This window comes from Amblyomma maculatum, chromosome 3 (genome assembly GCF_055883805.1).
Source record: "Amblyomma maculatum isolate TAMU_Amacu chromosome 3, ASM5588380v1, whole genome shotgun sequence".
Classification (NCBI taxonomy): Eukaryota; Metazoa; Arthropoda; class Arachnida; order Ixodida; family Ixodidae; genus Amblyomma; species Amblyomma maculatum.
In genome coordinates, this window is record NC_139346.1 from 40,401,914 (window position 1) to 40,422,571 (window position 20,658).

Here is a 20,658-nt window from a genome sequence, read left to right on the forward strand (position 1 = left end):
ATTCAGAGACTTGGAATGGGAGCAGTTAGGGATAAGGGTAGATGGAGAATACCTCAGTAATCTGCGATTTGCTGATGACATTGCCTTGATATGCAACTGGGGGGATGAACTGCAAATAATGATTGGTGACCTAGACAGGAAAAGTAGAAAGATAGGCTTGAAAATCAATATGCAGAAGACTAAGGTAATGTTCAACAGCCTCGGGAAGGAACAATAGTTTACATTAGGTAGCGAAGTACTGGAAGTAGGAGGCTATTATGTCTACTTAGGACAGGTAGTAACCGCCCTAGTAGCACACTTTGTTGCTTCAATGTGGCCGCAATGTTTGCTTTCAACATTGCCTTAACGTGACTAGTGTCCTCTTTTTGCCATGTTGATGCAACATACATAAGACAACATTGAAGCAACATTGCACCAATGTTACAACAACCTTTAGTCAATGTTTAAGCCACTTCTGAAGACAATATTAATGCAACATGGCTTCAACAGTTTCTTAATATTGGTAGAACATTTTATTCGCACACATGCAACATTCCCATGACAACGTTAGTACAATATTGCTGCAAAGCTACTGTAATGTTTCAAAAACTTTCAGGCAGCATTCCAAGCTACTGAAATATTCCGCCGCATTGATGGCCACTAGCTATTGATGCTTGCTGTTCAATAAATTTATCTTGTGAAAGGCTAAACCATGTGCAATTGTATCGTCGTACCACAATGGTTATGGTAGCTTAAAGTCGCAAGACTGAGCAATTGAACATTACTCGTTGCCGCACGGCAGTGCGGTGCGGAGGAGTATGAATACCTAAAAGGCTGCGCCGGACAACACTTTTCCCCACTTTTCAAGCCGCTTGCTCTGAATGAGACCTTAAATGTAATATTCATCAGCTCTGCACCAGTGCTCACTGAGATGCTATAAGATGCTGTGACCTGAAAATGACACTGAAAGTGGTTATTCTGGCAATTAGAATGATTTATATATATGCATGTGCATTACAAATAACCATCATTTGTTTTTTAGCGGTATTTTATATGTCAAGAATTTATTCAATTAACCTAACAGCAAGCTTGATTCCAGTATACTCATTAGCTTGACATACAGCAGCTAGTCTCACAAATGTAAGACATTTACTTCAAGACAGTCGTTTTATGCAGAAACTTGCAACAATCATACATAGCACACAGCCGATTTGGCTACTCAAGAACAGGAAGCACAAATAATGTCAACAGTTACTAAGCACACCAGCATAGCTTTAAAATGTGCATGTCCCTCAACTTGTACTGCCTATTCAGAAAAAGGAAGCAGATATATAACATACTGAACATTTACACAGGCACATTGGCATAGATTGAAAAATGTGCCACATGGGCCTATATTTCACAGACAAGATTTATTTTATTTAATTACTTTATAAAGTAACTTGCAACAAAGCTACAAAACAACACACAGGCTTCTCAGGAACAAGAACCAGAGATAATGTTTTGAACAGTTACTGGGCACAATAGCATAACATGAAAATGCACCCACCACCCTTCCCCCCCCAACTTGCGCTTACAAATATAAAACACTTCAGTAAACTATTTACGCAAACACTATTTACGCAAGCACAGTGTAGCACTATTTTGTGCAGAAACTTGACACAAATATACAAAGGAGGAGTACAACCTAGTTCGGTATTCAGAAACAAGCAGACGTATTATGAACAGTAGAGTCATTACGACTAGTTTAATCCTTCCTTCTTTGGACATGCGCCATTGCACTGGAAAACTACAAACAAGTATTGTCACCATTTGACTGAACAGTTTAGCATGTCTAAAAATGCTTGTGCCCTGGTCGCCTCCAGCTGGTCACGATGAGGGTCTCTTCCAAATCATGATGTTGTCACAAGTAAAGCTGCCTCCCTGAAAAAAAAATCGAATTGCTAAGCTAAGCATCTTCGTGGGCACATCTCTACAAAGGTTTTACGCTGCTCTATGAACACAGACATGAACAGCTGTCACGACCATTATCAGGACTGACATCTGCCCAACAGTTTTCTAGTCGTCGTTAACAGCCTCTGCTATTCTTCGGCGTCATTGTCGGATCGACACTTCGCTTAGCGAACATTTCACTCTCTTCATGATACAATGAACGTAGCACGTTACCAAACTATCACGAAGGGCATGGGTAACACATACATATATGCACTACTAGCTTTGTGCCAGGCAACACGTGTCACAGCTCAACAACGTAGGTTAGGAATCACTCACCACTGATGTTATCCTCTGTGCAGGCCTCCGTCATTTCAGCTGAATTCTTATGAAGCCGCAATGCAACACAGCAGCAAGAACACGGCGACCACAAGAAAACTATGCTAGAACAAGGGAAACACACGTGAGCCATGAAGGAAGGAAAATGCTCCATCCACGTGAAGAATTTGCCGCGATTGCCGCTTACACGCGGTTTGGCAGGAATGGCTCTCGGCGCGGCCGCGATTTCGACTTGATTTGGATTCGAGACGATCTTCATGACCATTAGGCTGTGGGGCATTAGTGAAAACAGAACTAAATTTCTTCAGCAGTTATAATTTTAGTCCGCATGTTTAATTGAAAGATAATGCAATCTCAGCAGTCTAAATATATTGCATATAAATATATATATATATATATATATATATATATATATATATATATATATATATATATATATATATATATATATATATATATATATATATTTCTATCTAAGTGTAACAAAGTTCAGTACACTTGTACTGTTCATCGCATGCACATGACATGCAAGGTTGCACTCAAACTAAAAAATAAATAAACATTGTCATGCGGGGAAGTGACAAGGTGAATGGAGTGACCTAATACCGGCTTTTCTGTTTGGGCTGCAGAAATAGTCTGAAAGAACGACAGTTAGCCAATAAAGTAAATGTTACAGCAATATCATCGTATGTGGTTCAACATTTATACATGATTTGACAATATTGATGCAATGTGGAAAGACCACTTTAGAGCAACATTGCCAGCATGTTACTTGTTAACATTGCAGCAATGTTATCGAATGTTGAAAGTTTTCGCATTATGTTGGATAAATGTAATCCAATGTTATCGCAACATTGTACAACATTGACAATGTTGCTGCAATGTTACAGAAACATATTGTGCCACTAGGGCGCAGATCCGGACCGTGATAAGGAAATAACAAGAAGAATAAGATTGGGATGGAGCGCATTTGGCAAGCACTCGCAGATTATGACCAGCAGCTTACCAGTATCCCACAAGAGGAAAGTATACAAGTTGCATCTTACCTGTACTTAGCTATGGGGATGAAACGTGCAGGCTAACCAAGAAAGTTCTACTTAAGTTGAGGACAACCCAGAGGGTTATGTAACGCTAAATGGTAGGGGAATATTAGGAGATAGGAAGCGTGGAGAGTGGGTCAGAGAAATAACTCAAGTTACCGACATTCTAGTGGAAATGAGAAGTAGAAATGCGCATGGGCGGGACATGTAGTGCGAAGAGCGGAAAACCGATGGTCGCTTAGGGTAACAAACTGGATTCCAAGAGAAGGAAAGCGTAGCAGGGGGCGGCAGAAAGTTAGGGGGGCGGATGAGGTTAAGAAGTTTGCAGGGGTCAAGTGGACGCAGCTAGCACAGAACCGGGTTAAGTGGAGAAATATGGGAGAGGCCTTCGCCCTGCAGTGCGTATAGTCAGGCTGATGATGATGATGATGATGATGATGATGATGATGATTGCGGCAGCTGGTGATGCAACGGGGGCACTGTAACACGGGCATCGAAGCGTTATCGCGCGGCAGGTGCGAGCGCGTGACAGTAAGGCTATCGGAGCTGCCCTAAGAGTGCACCGCGACAATAGCTTCGGACGCCGCGACAGCAGCAGCCATCCATCTGGGCCGTTGCAGCTGATGGCATATCAAGCTGCCCACAAACGACTACATGCGCATCGTCGTCGTGGGACGCAAGAGCAGTGGCCCCATGGCAGCAAGCAATGGCGAGCCGCTTCACGGCTTCGCCCAGCTTATGGGCCGAGACAAGCGCCCAAGCTCTGCACAGCCATCGCAGCAGCCGCAGGAACAGCAGCATTACCACGAACACCTTATGCCATTCTGCATAAACTCGCTATATTCCGCTGCCGCGATCACGGTTGTGGTCATCCCGGGTGATTCCTACGCGGCCTCCACGGTGCTAGTGACAGCGAAAACGGCGATGGCAGTATGTTGTACGCAACCGCAATTGCAGCACGATCACGACCACGTCTTGTACCACGGCCGTTCTGCTGATGCGTCCGTATTCCAGAAGCAGATGAGCTCGTTCGTGCCCTGGATGGAAGTGCGAACCAGGAGTGGCTGCTTCGCCCTTTGGCAATTCAGGTCACTCGACAGGTATAGCTTCTACGCATCCTGCGCCGACTCCTGCTTTGTTACGCAGCAAGGATGGCATTCTTGTGACCAGTTCCAGACCCAGGAGCAACGACAGGAGCAGCGGCAGCACGACAGGCGTAAAATAGTTACGCGCCTCACGATGATGACGCTGTCGGAGGCGTTTGTGAAGACGATATGGACGCTGCGGAGTACGGTGGCGGTGCAGTTGGCGGCGTCCCGATGACCGACGTACTACAAAAGGAGCAGGACGAAGTGGTCGCCATGCTGGCCGAGGTAGACAAGCGACATGAGCAGCACCTGGCCTTCGAATGGGCGCTTCAACAGGGAAATGCTGCCACCACAATAACTGGTGTTTGCCCCGAACAGCGAAAGACCGACGGCGTCATGCGGGCAGTCCACGCGGGACGTAAATACTTGGCGCATCCATGTTATACATGGTGTGGCGGGTGTTGTACAGACGCTTACAGTGAACTATAGACGTGGACTGTGCAAGCCTTGAAGGACGCACGGCTGATGATCTAAGCCGGCATTGAATTTCGGGGCATTCCTTCCTGCGAGACTCCTGGTATAAATTCATTGATAGACTTATTCCGGATAATTTTATTGCAGAATAAAACAGTTTAATGCATCAAGATAGTTTTATTACCTATAATAATTTAGTATTCCTTGTCAGTTCTAAGAAAAGCGTTGGCAATTACGGAAACATGACTGCCTTCCTATTCACAATATTATCTATAGTGTTATCTGTAATAATACAATAAATGGCACCAAGAAAATTCTATCAAGTCCATTTTCATATGAAGTTTTGCTATCAGTAGTGCTCCTGACGCTATCAAAAATGTATAGGTAGTACCGGTAGTTTATCGATTGTTTTTCTACACTGAGCGCCTACATTCAAAACGCACTGCTATAGAGCTAATTAACAGATAGTTTTGCTTCATTACTTGCCATAGGTAAGGGGTTAACTAGGTACCATGAGGGCCTTTGTCTATGATTGGGACGCCTGTCTACACACCAGATGCTACTTTCTTCGCGAGTAGGACTGCTGAGGTTTAGAGTAACTTGAAGATAAAGACAAGATGTCGCGAATTGTGGGTTCTCGCCTGGAGCTACTTATACAGAGAGCTCTTGCGGCTCTATTCAACTCTGACTTTATTTGCAGTCGCTATAGATGGTGTTCCTCTAAAATTCAAAATGCCGCCGATTACGTTACATACTAATGCGAAACTTGGGCGCAGTTCAACAGTTGTTCCAGCTTTTTGACCGACTGAGGCAAAGAATTCGAGCAAGAGAACTCCCCGTTGAGGTACGCCTTGTAGGCATGCGGCGAGTTCCTCAAGATTGTATTCATTTGCTCGGTGGTATGAGCATGCTTGATGGCAAGCGCAATTGCGACATCCTCAGCGTCTGCTATGCTTCGGCTTTGGACCGTAGCGCTGGCTATCTCGTCTCCGAGCTTGGTTGGGATGGTTGCTACTGCAGCCGCCCGATCTTTGGCCGGTCAGGTCATGAGAAATCACATTCCTGCTACGCACACCCGCCCCAGTATTCTGTGGATTTCAGCACACGAAGGCATAGAGGGCAATAAGGCGGCTGACAGGATACATTGAGTCCTACATTCCGAGCCCTGTCGCCATCTACCTCCGCACCTTCGCCTCCACTAACATACGGCGAAATAATAAACTAACATCGACTCTAACGAAGAATATATGCAGATCCCCACAAAGACCTCACTCGTCAGGAAGCCACTATATGGATTAACATGTAAGGCAGAACACTACCAAAGCCAACCCATTACAATAAGATTTGGCCCGCGCACTACCCCACAAATTCTAACAAATGCATGTACGCCTTGCGGACATCATCCGTATGTTTTGGAACGGCCCCGAATAACGGAATTGATACGGTTTACAGAAACAGCCTGAGCAGTGGGAGGCGAAGCTGGCTCACACAGAGTTCCCCCTTCAGCGCCAGCTAATCGGTCAGGCCGGGAGGGCCGTATTCACCAATGGTTTTCAGGACTTGGGTGAACCACCCGCGTTTATTACTTTGTATAAATAGAGCTAATTTTCTCTCTCTCGAGCAAGATATTTATGATTTATGTGCAATGACAAAGACGAAACGAAGTGGCGCCCGTGTGCTGTGCGATGTCAGCGCCTGTTAAAGATCTCCAAGTGGTCGAAAGTCCTCCGTAGCCTTTCACTACGCCTCCTCTTTCTCCCTTTCCACTTTAATTCCCTCCTTCCTAGCTTCCCTTACGGCGGGGTTGAGCAACCCACGGAAAGAAGTATGGCAGATACTGCGCCTTTCCCTTTCTGTGAACAAGTGAATAATTATTATACATAGATTTAAGGCTAAAGCATTTAATGGCACACACCGTTGATTGATTAATTAATTTGTAGGAAGGGAAAAGCGCAGTGACTGTCTCACTTGTTTCCCGTGGACACCTCAACTGCGCCGTATGGGAAGGAATTGATTGTTATAGGAAGGGAAAGGGGCGGTAACTGTCTCACTAGTTTTCTGTGAACACCTCAACCGCGCCGTAAGGGAAGGGAGGAAGGTGGTAGTGAAAGGGAAGAGAAAGAGGAGCCGCAGTGGAGGGCTACGGAGTAATTTCGACCACCTGGGAATGTAACGTGCGCTGACATCTCATAGCACATGGATGCCTCGAGCGGCGAGGAGGTGGTGGAGGGTGGCTGTTCCTGGCCCTACGGGGCTGTGACGGCAGGTCAACGCCGCTTGCGTGGGGGGTGGGGGGGCTAGCCAGCCACTGATTTTATCTTTTGTAGACCGTCATTGCACCCGCCACCGCTTCGGTGGTGGTGGATGACGGCGGTTGTTGCGGCGCGCGTCTTCCTCTCCCTCTTCTTTTCTTTATTTTCTATTTACTTTCACTCCCACCTTCCTCTCTTTCCTTACGGCGCGATTAAGGTGTCCGCAGAAATCAAGTGAGACAGTTATCACGCCTTTCCCTTCCAATAATTCAATCTCTGCTGCCTGCACGAAGCAGCGGAGGTGGCTCAGCTACAGATCCAGTAGCAGGCCCGTGCATTTTCTTTTCTTTCTTCCTACAGTCACAACAACAACAACATGGACGCCTCTTCATTTCGCCTCCATCGAAACGCAGCCGCCGAGGTCGGGTTCGAAACCGGGTACTCTGGCACAGTGATCGGGCGTCTTCCCACGGCAACACCCCGGAGGGGCGGCTCACACTGTTGTTGCGGCTGTACGAAGAAGGAAAAGAAAATGCGCGGGCCTGTTACTGGCTCTGTAGCTGAGCAACCTCCGTTACCGTTCCGAACCACACCGGGTCCGGAACGGTAGATGAAAGTCCAAGGCAAAGTTGGTGAACCGTGGCTGTCCAATTAGCGATTAAAAACACGACGGTTATCAGGCTTCTCTGCATGGCACAGCGACGGGTGGGGGTTGCATGAAGACTTCATTGACAGTACCGTTGCACTCCCCTGACGACAACCGCGGATACAGCCGCCCCGTGCTGTCCGCACCCCAGTGCGGCGGAAGAGCTGGCGACAGCGCTCGCTTGCGTCGGTACCAAGGCCAGGACAATTTTATGTGACAGCAAAATGCAGTGAGGATCTTTAGGAAAGGAAGAACCTCGGAAGAGGCCAAACGCGTCCTAAAGGTGAGGCTGATAGAACGTAACTTAGAAATATGGATTCCAGCGCACGAGTCTATTGCACTAAAAGAGGCTGCACACGAGCTTGCCCGAGCTCTCTATCATCGGGCAGCCGTAGAGAAGCCCTCTCGCACAGACATGAAAGATAGCTTGATTTCATACAACGAGAGCTAAGCAGGAGGCTCTATCCGCCGCCCGACCGTTCCCTCGGAAACGAGGAGGCAATTGAGTGGAGAAGATTCCAAGGGGGAAATCTCATGTAAGCCCCTTCTTCGTATAACCCCGCCAGGGTGGTGCAGTCGTTACGGCGCTCGACTACTGTTCCCAAGGACGCGGGATCGAATCCCGGCCTTGGCGGCCGCTTTTCGGTGGAGACGAAGTACAAGTTGCCCGTGTGCTGTGCGATGTCAGTGCTCGTTAAAGAACCCCGGGTGGTCGAAATTTCCGGAGTCCTCCACTACGGCGTCTCTCATAGCCTGAGTCGCTTTGGGACGTTAAACCCCCCAAACCAAACCAAACCTTCTGTGTATATGTGACACTTTCTAAAGAGGTGAAAGACCAGTATTGCATAACATGTGGGGAGACCACATAATTTGGGAATGTGCTGGCAGTCCGGGCGCCGAGAAAAATATACATAGAGAAGCCTGGGAGACCTTGCTGCGGAGCGAGAACCGCGCTCAACAGCAACAAGCCACCCGCCTGGCGGCTGAGGCTGTGAAGCAACAATGTGTCTTCGCCAAGCCTTAGTTTGCGAGGCTCTTGAGTAGGGCTCCCTTAGGCCTGCGTGCCGGGGGGTCCGAAAAGGAGCCTCATTTCGGCGGAAATAAAACCTTTTGATGATGATGATGCCCTCCCCTGATGGGGCTGGGATAGGTCGGTCACAGAGTTTTTATCTGGTCACAGCCTGCCACAGAGTTTTTATCTGTTGTAGGCCGTCATTGCACCTGCCACCGTTTCGGTGGTTGATGACGGCCATTGTTGCGGCGCGCGTCTTTCTCTCCCTCCTCTTTCTCTTTATTCTCTATTTTCTCTTCTGTCTGCACGAGGCAGCGGAGGTGGTGGTGGTGGTGGTGAAAAACTTTATTTGGTGGAGCCGCGAAATACTCGTTACAAGGGCTGGGCCGGCTCCTGATCACGGGTGGTGGCCAGCAGGCAGTGCCTGACGGCGACCGCTTCAGCCCAGTCGACCAGTCTCCTTTGTAGAGCCTGTTCTGAGCTGGAGACCGCGATCTCTCAAGCCTCGTTGTCCGTAAGGCGCCATTCGGCCGGTGGTTGAAACTCCGGGCATCTGAACATAATATGTTCGAATGTAGCTCTCGGGGCCTCGCAGAGGGAACATTCGGACTGATGAGCAGAGGAGGAGAACAGTGCCAGCAGTGCTGGGGAGGGAAAGGGGCGGGCTTGAAGGTGTCTCCATGTTATTTGTCGTGGTTTAGTAAAGGAGGGGCATGGGGGAGGGTAGTGAAGTCTTTCAGACCGGTAGTGTAGTGTTATGTCGTTGTAGGTGATCAGCCGATATCTGGCACTGCCTAGGTCCTCGGTATCTGTTGCTCGGTCGACGTATGCTCGAGCAGCAGAATTGGCCGCTGGTACCCAGACAAGGTCTATGGGTCGGGGTGTTTGAACGTTGGTTGTTAGGATTTTGTGAGAGGCAGCATGTAGCTGGCCTCGGGCGAAATTTTGTACGCCAGTTTTAGAATCGCTGAGGATAAGGGTGGCAGTGGAAGAGACTATCGCGATGGCTATAGCGGATTCTTCCGCTTCTACGGACGTTCGGGTAATGATAGAGGCTGATGTGATGTGTTCGAAGCGGCTGGATACCGCGCCTATCGCATAAGCTGAGCGGTGTGGATATTCTGCGGCGTCCACGTAGACCGTGTCGGGTTCGTTCGCATGTGCTCTGTGTAGGGCACGTGCTCTCGCTTTCCGTCTGGTCTAGTTATGAAGGGGATGCATGTTTTTCGTAAGTGGGTGGACAGTGATGTGATCGCGGACTGTCTTTGGAACTGCATAAGTTTCTACTGGAAGGGCATCTAACGGTCTAAGTTGGAGAAAGAAGGTGGAGAGCCGTCCTAGTTGGGCGATGCGGTGGGCTTCCAGCAGTTCGCTGAGGGTGTTATGAACTCTCATGCCTAAGAGTCGATAGGTTGGGGTGCGCTTAGGTAAGCCGAGAGCTGCCTTATAAGCCTGTCTGATGAGAGCATCCACATTGTCTGTCTCTGTTTTTGTTAGATATAAATACGGAATCGAATAAAGAATGCGGCTTATAATAAATGCCTGTACTAAGCGTCTGATGTCATGCTCGTGCATTCCACAGTTCTTGTTGGCTATACGTTTGATTAGGCGGGTGATCTGATGTGTTGTGTTAGTCAGTCTGGAGAGTGTATCAGTGTTAAGGCCGTTGTCTTGTATGAACATACCTGGTTTTCGAAGTTTGTGAACTTGTCGTACTGGCTGACCATCTACGGTGATGAGCATAGGGGGTTGGTGGTGCTTCCGCGGGCTTGGGTGGAGTATCAGGAGCTCGGATTTGGTGGAGGAACATGCAAGGCCTATTGAAGCTGCGCATCTTGAGTCTCTTCCATGCTGCCTACATTCCCAGTGTGGTCCACAGGGTGATATCATCAGCATATAGAGAATGGGAGAGGTTTGGGATCTGTGACAGCTTTTTAGCCGTGGGGATGAGTGTGATGTTAAATAAAAAAGGGGAAAGGACTGATCCCTGCGGGGTGCCTCTATTACCGAGGGTAAAAGTGGGGGATTTTAGGGGACCGAACCGAATTTCTGCTGTGCGATCCCGGAGAAATGCTGAAATGTAAGCATGAGTTCGGTTTCCCACATTCAGAGTGGATAGTGCATCCAATATAGAGGAGTGATAGACATTGTCAAATGCATTTTGCAAGTCTAGAGCCAGCAATGCTCTTGTGCGTTTGCAGTGTCGGGGATGGAGAATTTCTTCAGATATCTGTAGCATGACATCTTGGGTGCATAGGTGGCTGCGGAAACCCAGCATTGTGTAAGGAAAAAGGTCGCGGGTTTGCATGTGTGTATGTAGCCGATTCAAGACAACGTGTTCAAAAAGTTTACCAAGACATGAAGTTAGCGAAATGGGCCTAAGGTTTGAAAGAGTGAGCGGTTTGCCGGGTTTAGGTATAAAGGTAACCTGAGCGTGCGTTCACTCTGAGGGAAGCGTTCCCTCTTGCCAGTGTTTGTTAAAGAGTTCCGTTATTGCCTTGATGGAGTTTTCATCGAGGTTTCTAAGTGTTTTGTTCGTGACCGGATCGGCTCCTGGAGCAGACGTAGTGCGGAGTTGGAGCATGCCTGCTCTGACTTCATGCTTTGTGATGTCTTCGTCTAGCTCATGGTTTTGGGTTCCAAGGTACTGTGGTAAGGGTGTCTTCGGTGTGGTTGTGAGGTATGTATCTTTTAAGGATTGAATAATGTTTTCGTTGTCCATGTCTGCCATGGATAAGACGCGTCACATTTTTCTGCTGTACATTCTTGGCGTGATCGGGTTCAAGAAGGTATCGTAGCAACCGCAACGTGTCCTTAAGTCCTAGGTTTCCTGCAAGGCGGTCGCATACTTGACCCCATTGCTGGTGACTGAGCTGTGCCGCGTGCGTCTCCATTTCCCTTATGAGAGCGGAGATGCGTAGCTTCAGGGCGCGATTGTGTTTGTTTTAGAGCGCAGCTCTTTGGCGTCCGTTCCTGGGTTTCGCGTCGGCGTCGGCCTGGTAACCAGCTCCGCCCCCCTTTCATCCCCCCAGCGCTAGCAGCGACCGACTGATACCGCTCGATGCCGCTGACGCCACTAGAGAGTCAAGATAACGTGACTGCATAAAACACCATCGCCGCCATGCAGAAAGAGGAGGGGAGGGTCCCCCCCCCTGTTCCTGTGTGGCGGATAGGGTGCTCTTCAGTTGCCGACGCGCCGGTTATTTCACGTAGGCCCCGGCACGTCGACGAATACGTGACCACCTTCCCACGGCTAGACCTGGTTCTTGGCGCTGCGGAAGCGAGGGTATCATATTCTTTGCGTCGGCATCGGCGGCGTTGTCCCTGAAACCAACTCCGCAGCTAGGGTTGACTCACTATCGGCGTCAGCAGCATCAGTCAGTCGCTGCTATCTCTTCCCTCCTCCCTTTATCGCGTTGTCCGCTTGCTGCGCGCGCGTCTGCCCCCATCGTTTGCCGCTGGGTGTACACGCCGCCCCCCCCCCCTCTTTCTGCGAGTCTCCGGTTGTGAAAGCGCCGGCTCGAACTTAATTCCTTTCTTCGCTCCTCCTCCAATGCAACCACTGTGCGGTGGCAATCAGAGAGCCAGATCGGTGGCGGCGGATCTGTATATGTGCACCGCCCGAGCTGAAATTGCCGCTGCCGTTCGCCACTGCGAAATTATCTGCCAGTTCTTTCTGAGCCATGAGCGAGACGACCGGTGGAAGTCCTCCGTCTGCTGCTACTGTTTGTTAAAGGAATACGTGTGAAAAATAAAAACAAAAATACTGTGATAGCGCATACATGTGTTGCTCGATTTCTTTGCCTCAATCTATCGAAAAGGTGAAACAGCTTATTTGCTGCGCTCAAATTTCGCATTAGGAAGTAACGTAATCGTCGGTAATTTTTAAGCCATCGCTTCTGTAAGCTCGAGTGAGCTTCCCACATGTGGAGTAATCGGCTGTCAATCACCTCCGAGGTTTGTGTGCACGGCATTTCTGATGTGGCCATGTTCACGTCCTTGTTAGCCAGCCAATTTGTAAGATGGTCTATCTGCTTCGGGGCCGCTGTACGAAGATCGCGAAAGCGATCCCAGTTGGTGATTTGGCTCAGCTACAGAGCCAGTAGCAGGCCCGAGCATTTTCTTTTCCTTCTTCTTACAGGAGGAGGAGGAAAAAACTTTATTAAACGAGCAAGTTTGGACCCTTCAAGGGTCCAGGGCCACCGCACGGCCCTTACATTACGCGCAAGTGTCCAGGTCACGTAGGGCCATGGCACTGGCACCCCGGTCCACACAGCGAAGTTGTATGTCCAGGTCCTGCGACGTAAGGAGGGCCTCCCATTCCCCCCATGATCCGATGGCGGGCTGTCCCTGCGGGGGAGGATCGGCAGGGCAGCCGAAAAGAATGTGGTCCAAGGTGGCGTGCAACTCTCCACAGAGAGTGCACTCAGGGGAAACGGGTCGGTAGTAGGATAGGCGTTGAGGGGTGAGAAGCGTTCGGGTTTGAAGACGCCTCCTGAGGATTTGTTGGGAGTGAGACAGCTGGGAGTGGGGAGGGGGGTAGAGTCGACGGGCAAGGCGTGCTTGCTGTGTGAGCTCAGAAAATGTATGTGCCCGCTCCCTCGAGAAATCCCATTTGCCCGGCTAATAAGTCCTCGGGCTATGTTATCGGCGGCCTCATTTCCGGGATTGCCATAGTGAGCCGCCACCCATATAAGCTCAATATGCCTGTCAGAATTCAGGGTGCACATTCGCAATATCTGCCACGCGGGAGGATGGACGCGTCCTCGGGCAAAGTTAAGTATGGCTGTTTTGGAGTCGCTAAGTATGTAAGCCGCATCTGTTTGGGCGATTGCTAAGGCTATAGGCTCTGCTTCTTCCGAGATACAGGGAGGGTGTATGAAGTGAGTGAGTGGGGGGGCTGCTGGATTGTAGGCCACAGCTACCGAACGGTCTGAATCACATGCGGCGTCCACCCAGCGGACATCCTCTGCAGTCCCATAGTGTTTATGGAGAGCTTTGGCTCGCGCGAGGCGGCAGGATTGATGGTGTTCTGGTTGGACGTTCTTAGGAAGAGCTTTGAGGATAACCGCTGAATGCACGGCCTGAGGGAGAGGGTTTAACTCTTCAGCATGTGCAGGTATGCGAATTCCGAGAGTGTCCAGTATATGTCCTGTTTGCGTGCCAGCCAACCGAAGGTACTGTGTGTACCGATGTGCCTCTATAAGTTCTTGTATATTGTTGTGCATTCCTAGTTTTAAGAGCCTGTCCGTGCTAGTGGTCTTCGGTAGGTTGAGCGCCGCTTTGGCAGCTATGCGGATTAAAGGCGTTGATTTTATCTTTGTCTGCACAGGAGAGGTTCAGGTAAGGAGAGGTGTAAAGAATGCGACTGAGCACAAAGGCATGTAGTACCTTTAAATTGTCATCTTCATATAGGCCGGCTCGTGAGTGTGAAACCCTTCTCAAAAGATGGATGACGGAGTAAGTAGACTGTTTTAGTGCCTTCAGGGTAAGGCCGTTTTTCCCCGTGTCCTGTAAGTTCAGACTAAGAATGCGGAGGTTGGGGGTTTGTGGTATGGGCGTATCGTGCAGATAAATTGTTATAGGGGCGGTAAGAACACGCCGCGGCCGGAGTAGAAAGAGTGCTGACTTTGTCGGGGAGCATTCAAGGACAATTTTTTCCGTGTGGGTAGATATAGCTGTGGCCGCTTCTTGAAGTGTAGATCCTATGTCTCCATCCGAGCCGTATGTGGTCCAAACCGTGATATCATCCGCGTAAATGGTGTGTCACAAATGTGGGATACTGCTTAAAGGCTTTGCCAGCGGGATCATGTTAGTATTAAAAAGGAATGGCGACAACAGTGCGCCTTGCGGGGTGCCAATGTTACCAAGTGTGAAAGAGGGGGTCTGTATATCAGCCACATCAAAACAACAGACATTCAGTGTGTTGAGAAGTTCGAATTTCAATCGTCGAATAAGTTAATAGTTTGAATGCTAGCGTAGGAACACTTTGCATACATTACCTACAGCCTCAATAGATTTGAATCTTTGCATATCGCGGAATTTTCGAAAAGTGATACAACTGCCCTTTCTATAGAACAGGTGTGACAGACCGCGCCTTTTCCTTTTTTCCCTCTCTTTCGTCCACCGTGATAGCGACTGGGTGGCAAGATTGGTGTCCTGGTACTCACATGATGGGGCTGGGGCAGGTAGGTCACCGCCGCTTGCGGCGGGGGCTAGCCTACCACCGAATTTTCTTTTTGTTGTAGGCCGTCATTGCACGCGCCACGTGGTGGACGACGGCTGTTTTGAGGTGCGCGTCTTTCTTTCCCGCTTCCTTTTCTTTCTTCTCTATTTTCTCTTCTGTCTGTGCGAGGCAGCGGAGGTGGCTCAGATACAGAGCCAGTAGCAGGCCCGTGCATTTTCTTTTACTTCTTTCTACAGCCACAACAACTTTCCTTTTGTGTGAACAAATTATTGTTGTTATTGGCTCTAGTTTACCCAAAATAATCATGCCAACAATGTTGTCACTTCCATATATTTCTTTGCTCTATGCTATGGTGCCAATCTTTGCGCCTTTGGCACATGTTCCTGCGTTTCGCGGCGTCGCCGTGGGCGTTATCCCTCGTAACCAGGTTTGCAATGCGCATGCGCGTGCCGCCGCAGAGAGCTGACGAAGTGGAGCAAAAACTCTCTGCCGACATCGCATACTCGCGGCAAAAAAGTGGAATCTGCCTATATCTGGTAACTTTGATGCTTTCAACGGGTCGCTGATTGTGTTCAATGTGACTCTCGGTTGCCAGCACCTCTCAAGCCGCAACGCATAGCCTCCGCCGTTCAATACTGCGAACCACCTTCGTATATAAACAGTTTATCTCTGCCAGTTGTTTCTAAGCCATGAGCGAGGCAACTGGTGGAAGTCCTTCGTCTGCCAATGCGTGCGTTACTCCGCTTAGTGCCATCGCCGCCTTTCCTGTTGTAGCGCAAGCCCCATATGCGTTTGTAATAAAAACCGCTAGTGGAGTATTTCTTGAAGAAGTATGTGTGAAAATAAACGATATTCTGCAATAGTACATACGCGTCTTGCTCAAATGCTTCATCCCAATCTATCCAAATACTTAAAAAGCTAGCGACCTGCGCTCAAATTTCTCATTAGGCAGTAACGTAATCGTGAGTATTTCCTTCCAATATACGAACCACATTTGCATCTATACACACAGTTACTGGGTGTAATGTGCATTTGTTCTAATTTTTCAAAAGTACCTGTGCTTTTGGAAGTATTTATATGTTCTAAATTATTCAAAAATTATTACTAATATCCTTTTCATCAGAGCTTGTGGTTAACCTTATGACGTCTCCCTGTGATGCTGCTTTATTTGTAGCAGGCTTTGTTGTCTCATCAGTGAACTGAAATTTGTCACATCAGCCAAACGATCAACCTTTGCTAACATACTCTTCTGCAGCGCCGACAAAGTGATGCAAACCTTTCCATGACGCTCTGTGTTGTGTTACCCCAATCTTATTTTGGCTGCGGAGCTGGTTACGATAGACAGCGGCGACGCCGACGATTACGTTATCAGTTACGAGTTCCTCTTTTACAGCCCCTACAGTCGTGCACACGTGTTTACTTTACGCTCTGTTTTATATTTCACATTCTTATTTTGGATTCTGAGCTGGTTACGAGGGGCAACGGCGACACCGACGATTACGTTATTAGTTACGAGTTACTCTTTTACAGCACCGACAGTGGTGCACACCTTTCCTTAATGCTCTGTGTTATGTTACCCTATTCTTATATTGGCATCGGAGCTGATTACGAGGGTCAGCGGTGACACCGTCGATTACTTTATTAGTTATGAGTTCCTCTTATAAAGCACCAACAGTCATGCACACCTTTCCTTGATGCCCTGTGTTATGTTACACCATTCTTATACTGGCTTCGGAGCTGGTTACGAGGGACAGCGGCGACGCCGACGATTACGTTATTAGTTACGAGTTACTCTTTTACAGCACCGACAGCCGCGCACACGTTTCCTTGAAGCTGTGTTCTATGTTACCTATTCTTATTTTGGCTTCGGAGCTGGTTACGAGGGACAGCGGCGACGCCGACGATTACAGCACCGACAGCCGTGCACACGTTTCCTTGATGCTCTGTACTATGGTACGACATTCTTTTGTAACGAAATCTGCATTGCCCACGATGCAGCGATTTTGCCATAGCACGAATTTCCAACTTTTTGGAACCGCTCTCAATGCTGCTGCCTAGCAATCACCCCCTCGCCATTTAGCGTGTATAACACCAAAGCATTTCGCTGTGTGTAAGACAGGCAAATAGTGCACATGCGCAAAAACCAGAGAGGAGCAACAGGTGCGCTGCTCATGACATCAGAGCGCATAGCAACCGCAAGGAGAACACTCCATTAGAAAGTCGGAAAGGCTTAAACAAGCCGGGCTTATGCCTTGGAATAAAAACAAGCGAAGGCGACGAGCGGAAGAGACCTAGCCAGGTAACCACACTAACCTGGCGTGCAATCCAGATTAACCGAGTCTAACTCAGCTATACTTTAGCTTTCGCTACTATGGGGGTGTTACTCCCGCAAGAATGCGCCACGAGGGGACTAGACGCTACAGTCGCCTTCTAGCCCCGACGTGCAGCCCTAGCAGACAGAGCTGTGACCCCCAACTCGCGGTGCGAGAAGTCGCTACTGCGGCGGGTTCGAGCCAGAGGGGACAGACACCGAGTTCGTACTCGAACAGTTTATTGTGCTCGAGTACACGGCAAAGGAAAACACACTAAAGAACAACCGCCGTGTAGCGAGCGAAAGCCGCGTACGGGGGTGAAATAGAACCACCTAGAGGAGAAGCACGCACGAGGAGTGAGAGGTACTGCTCACCTGCGTGCGGCTTCGTGCTCACGGCCCGCGGCAGTCAGTGCGCGCTGGACCGGGAGCAGAGGGTGAAGGCGGCGGTCTCCCGACGGGAATGCTGAACCGTGCGCGTGCACGCCCAACCGTCAAAAGACGCCGAGGGAGTTGCGACAGACGCGCATCTCACCTCGGCTCGGGGAGAGGAGGTTTCCTGGGTATCCGGTAGGAAAGAAGGAAACCCGTGCGGTGTCGCCGCGGGAGCCTGGGAGGATGGGAGGGTGGCCAGTGTGCCCTCTCCTCGCGGTCCTCCCCAAGAGCGCACGTAATCACGCGTGGTAACTACGCGCAGCCCTTTATAATGGGGGCAGGGGATTATGAATCCCCACATCCCCCCCTCCTTAAAACCGCCGTACGGCTAAAAGTAACCGCGTTCACCCAGAGATATACTGAGTGGGGCCGGCTAGACGCCGTGTAACTTTTAAACCCGTTTAAAGAAAAGCGCCAATATATAAAGAGTTGCAGACAGCTCACAGCCATGGGTGTCGGAGGGGGAGGCATGGCCGATGACCACAGGAGGCGACCATGGAGCAAGGGTGGAAGTGTCGATGACCGCGGTAACCACAGGTCCCGCTTCTTCGCCGTCAGTCAGCCAAGCACGGAAATATCGATGGCCGCCGGCGGGCCTCTCCATTCATCCTTGGTCAGCCAGGGCAGCCCGCCGGGGAACGGTTAGGAACTGCGTCTTCGCGTTGCGTAGCGTGCTGCAGGCCCCCCTCAGCGGGTCGTCCGCTCGCTCCCGGCCGGCCTCTTTTCCCTCCGTCGTTGACGCCGCCGGTGGCGAGGGCAGCGGGGTGCCAAACTGCTCCCGCTGGTGAAGCCACGGCCGCGAGCACCGAACGGCGCCGAGGCGGTCCCTTTGCTGCAGCTTCTGTCGTGCTAGACGCAGGGGCCCGTTCCACGAACTCCGGCTGGCTCGCTCCGTAGCCGACCGGAAACCGTTTGTCTTGGCCTGGTTGACGGCGACAGCAGGCCCTAGGTGCAGGAACGCGGCCACTCCTTGGACGGCTTGCCCTTCGCTGCTGCAACGGTCGTCGTGGCCTCCGCCGGCTCCCCTCCTGGCTGGCTGCAAGACTGTCTTTTTCCTTGTTACATTTTTTTTCGTTTACGGTATTCCTCTCCTTTTTTTTTTTTTTTAATCTAACCCCACTCAGTCTTTTCCAAAGAGAAAGCGCGTGCTTGCTCTGGAAGCAAAATGTACTGAATATCGACAGGGCGTCGCGCCCGTGTTCAGCACGAGAAATTACTCCCTGCGCGTTGGTCAGAGTTACGTCTGCCGTGGGCGCAAGTTGTAACGAGGCGCGATGTTCAAACGACGACATCGGCCTCCCGGTACAGCTGCCTGCTGGCGAGGGAGTGCGTCCTCCTCGGGCCACTCATTCCCTCTGTCAACGTAGGGTTTGAGATCACAGACATGCACCGGTCCGCCGGTCGGTCTTAACTTCAAGTCCGCCAGCCTGTACACGAGCGAAGAGACCTTCTGCCAAACTCGGTACGGTCCTGACCATTTCGGCGCCAGAGAAGCGGAGAACTTCTTACTGGCGTCGCTCAGGACATGACTGCGCCTCAACACGAGATCACCCGGTTTGTAGTGAATTTCTCGGTGAGAGCGGTCATACTGCGCTTTCTGCTCTGCACGAGCAGTGCTCAGATTCCGTCGTGCTTTGTCCAAAGCCTCCGTCATCTTCGCGCGCAGCCCGGTCGCGTAGTCGGCGCGTACCGATCGAGCGTTCGGGTTGTTGCTACGAACCTGTAGAGTACGGTCTACGGGGTTCGACAGCTCCCTGCCGAGGTTGAGGGCGGCAGGTGTGTACCCAGTTGAGCGATTCACGGTTGATCTGAGAGCAAACCCAATCTCGGGGAGACGGGTATCCCAGTCACTGTGCGTCTCCGCAAATGCAACTAGCATGTGCTTGATGTTGCGGTTCACGCGTTCCGTGGGATTCGCCTGGGCGTGGTACGTGGTTGTTTTCTTGTGCTTAATGCCGAGGGCAACACAGGAGTCCACGAACAGCTTAGCAGTGAAGTACGACGCATTGTCCGTTATCAACTGCTCGGGGTAGCCAAACCGTGTAAACACCTCAACCAGCTTCCCCATGATTACGCGTGCCGTCAGCTTTCTCAGTGGGAAAAGCTCCACCCATTTGCTGAAATGGTCTGTGACAACGAGCAGAAAGTGGTTCCCGCTCGGGGTCCTGGGATAGGGTCCCATGACGTCACAAGCCGCAATCTGCCAGGGAGCCTGGCTATTGATCGGCTGCATAAGCCCAGGTGTGCGTCCACCACGTGGCTTAACCCTTTGGCACACGTCGCACGAGCGGGTGTAGCGAATCACCTCCCGCTTCATGCCAGGCCAGGTAGCGAAGCGACACAACTTAAGAAAAGTCTTAGGGCCGCTCGCATGCCCAGCGATGCACGTGTCATGAAAGTAGCGTAACAACGCCTTTCTCAGCGTGCGTGGGATCACCACCTTGAAGGACTCGTGGGTATCCTTCTCGGAGGGAAAGTATCTCAGCAGGACGCCGTCAGAGTCAAGCAGATAGGAATCCATCGCGCTCACAGCATTACCAGCTGTGTTCGAGCGCCCCGCACGGGCAACAATACCAGCTGCCTCCATGTGCGCCGCGGCCGCGCCGCCCGGCTCCCTGAGCCCGTCAAACACTTTCTGACAAAATGGATCCTCTCGCTGAGCCTCTAATAGCTCCCTTCTGCTGAACGCGCTCCCCACTGAACTGATGCAGTCCAAGTGGTTAACGCTTTCGCCCAGGGAAGGCGGGTCGGCCGCGCTTCCCTCGGAGCTATGACCGAGCGTAGCTGCAGTCGCGCTGCTCCGACTGAGGGGCGTCGCGGAGGGGGTAGCAGGGGTACTGCCCCCGCCGCCAACGGGTGCGCGCGAAAGCGCGTCGGCTACCACGTTGTTTTTACCTCTCCTGTAGCGAACGGTAAAGTCGTAACGCTGGAGAAGTAGCGCCCATCGCGCTAGGCGTCCGCAC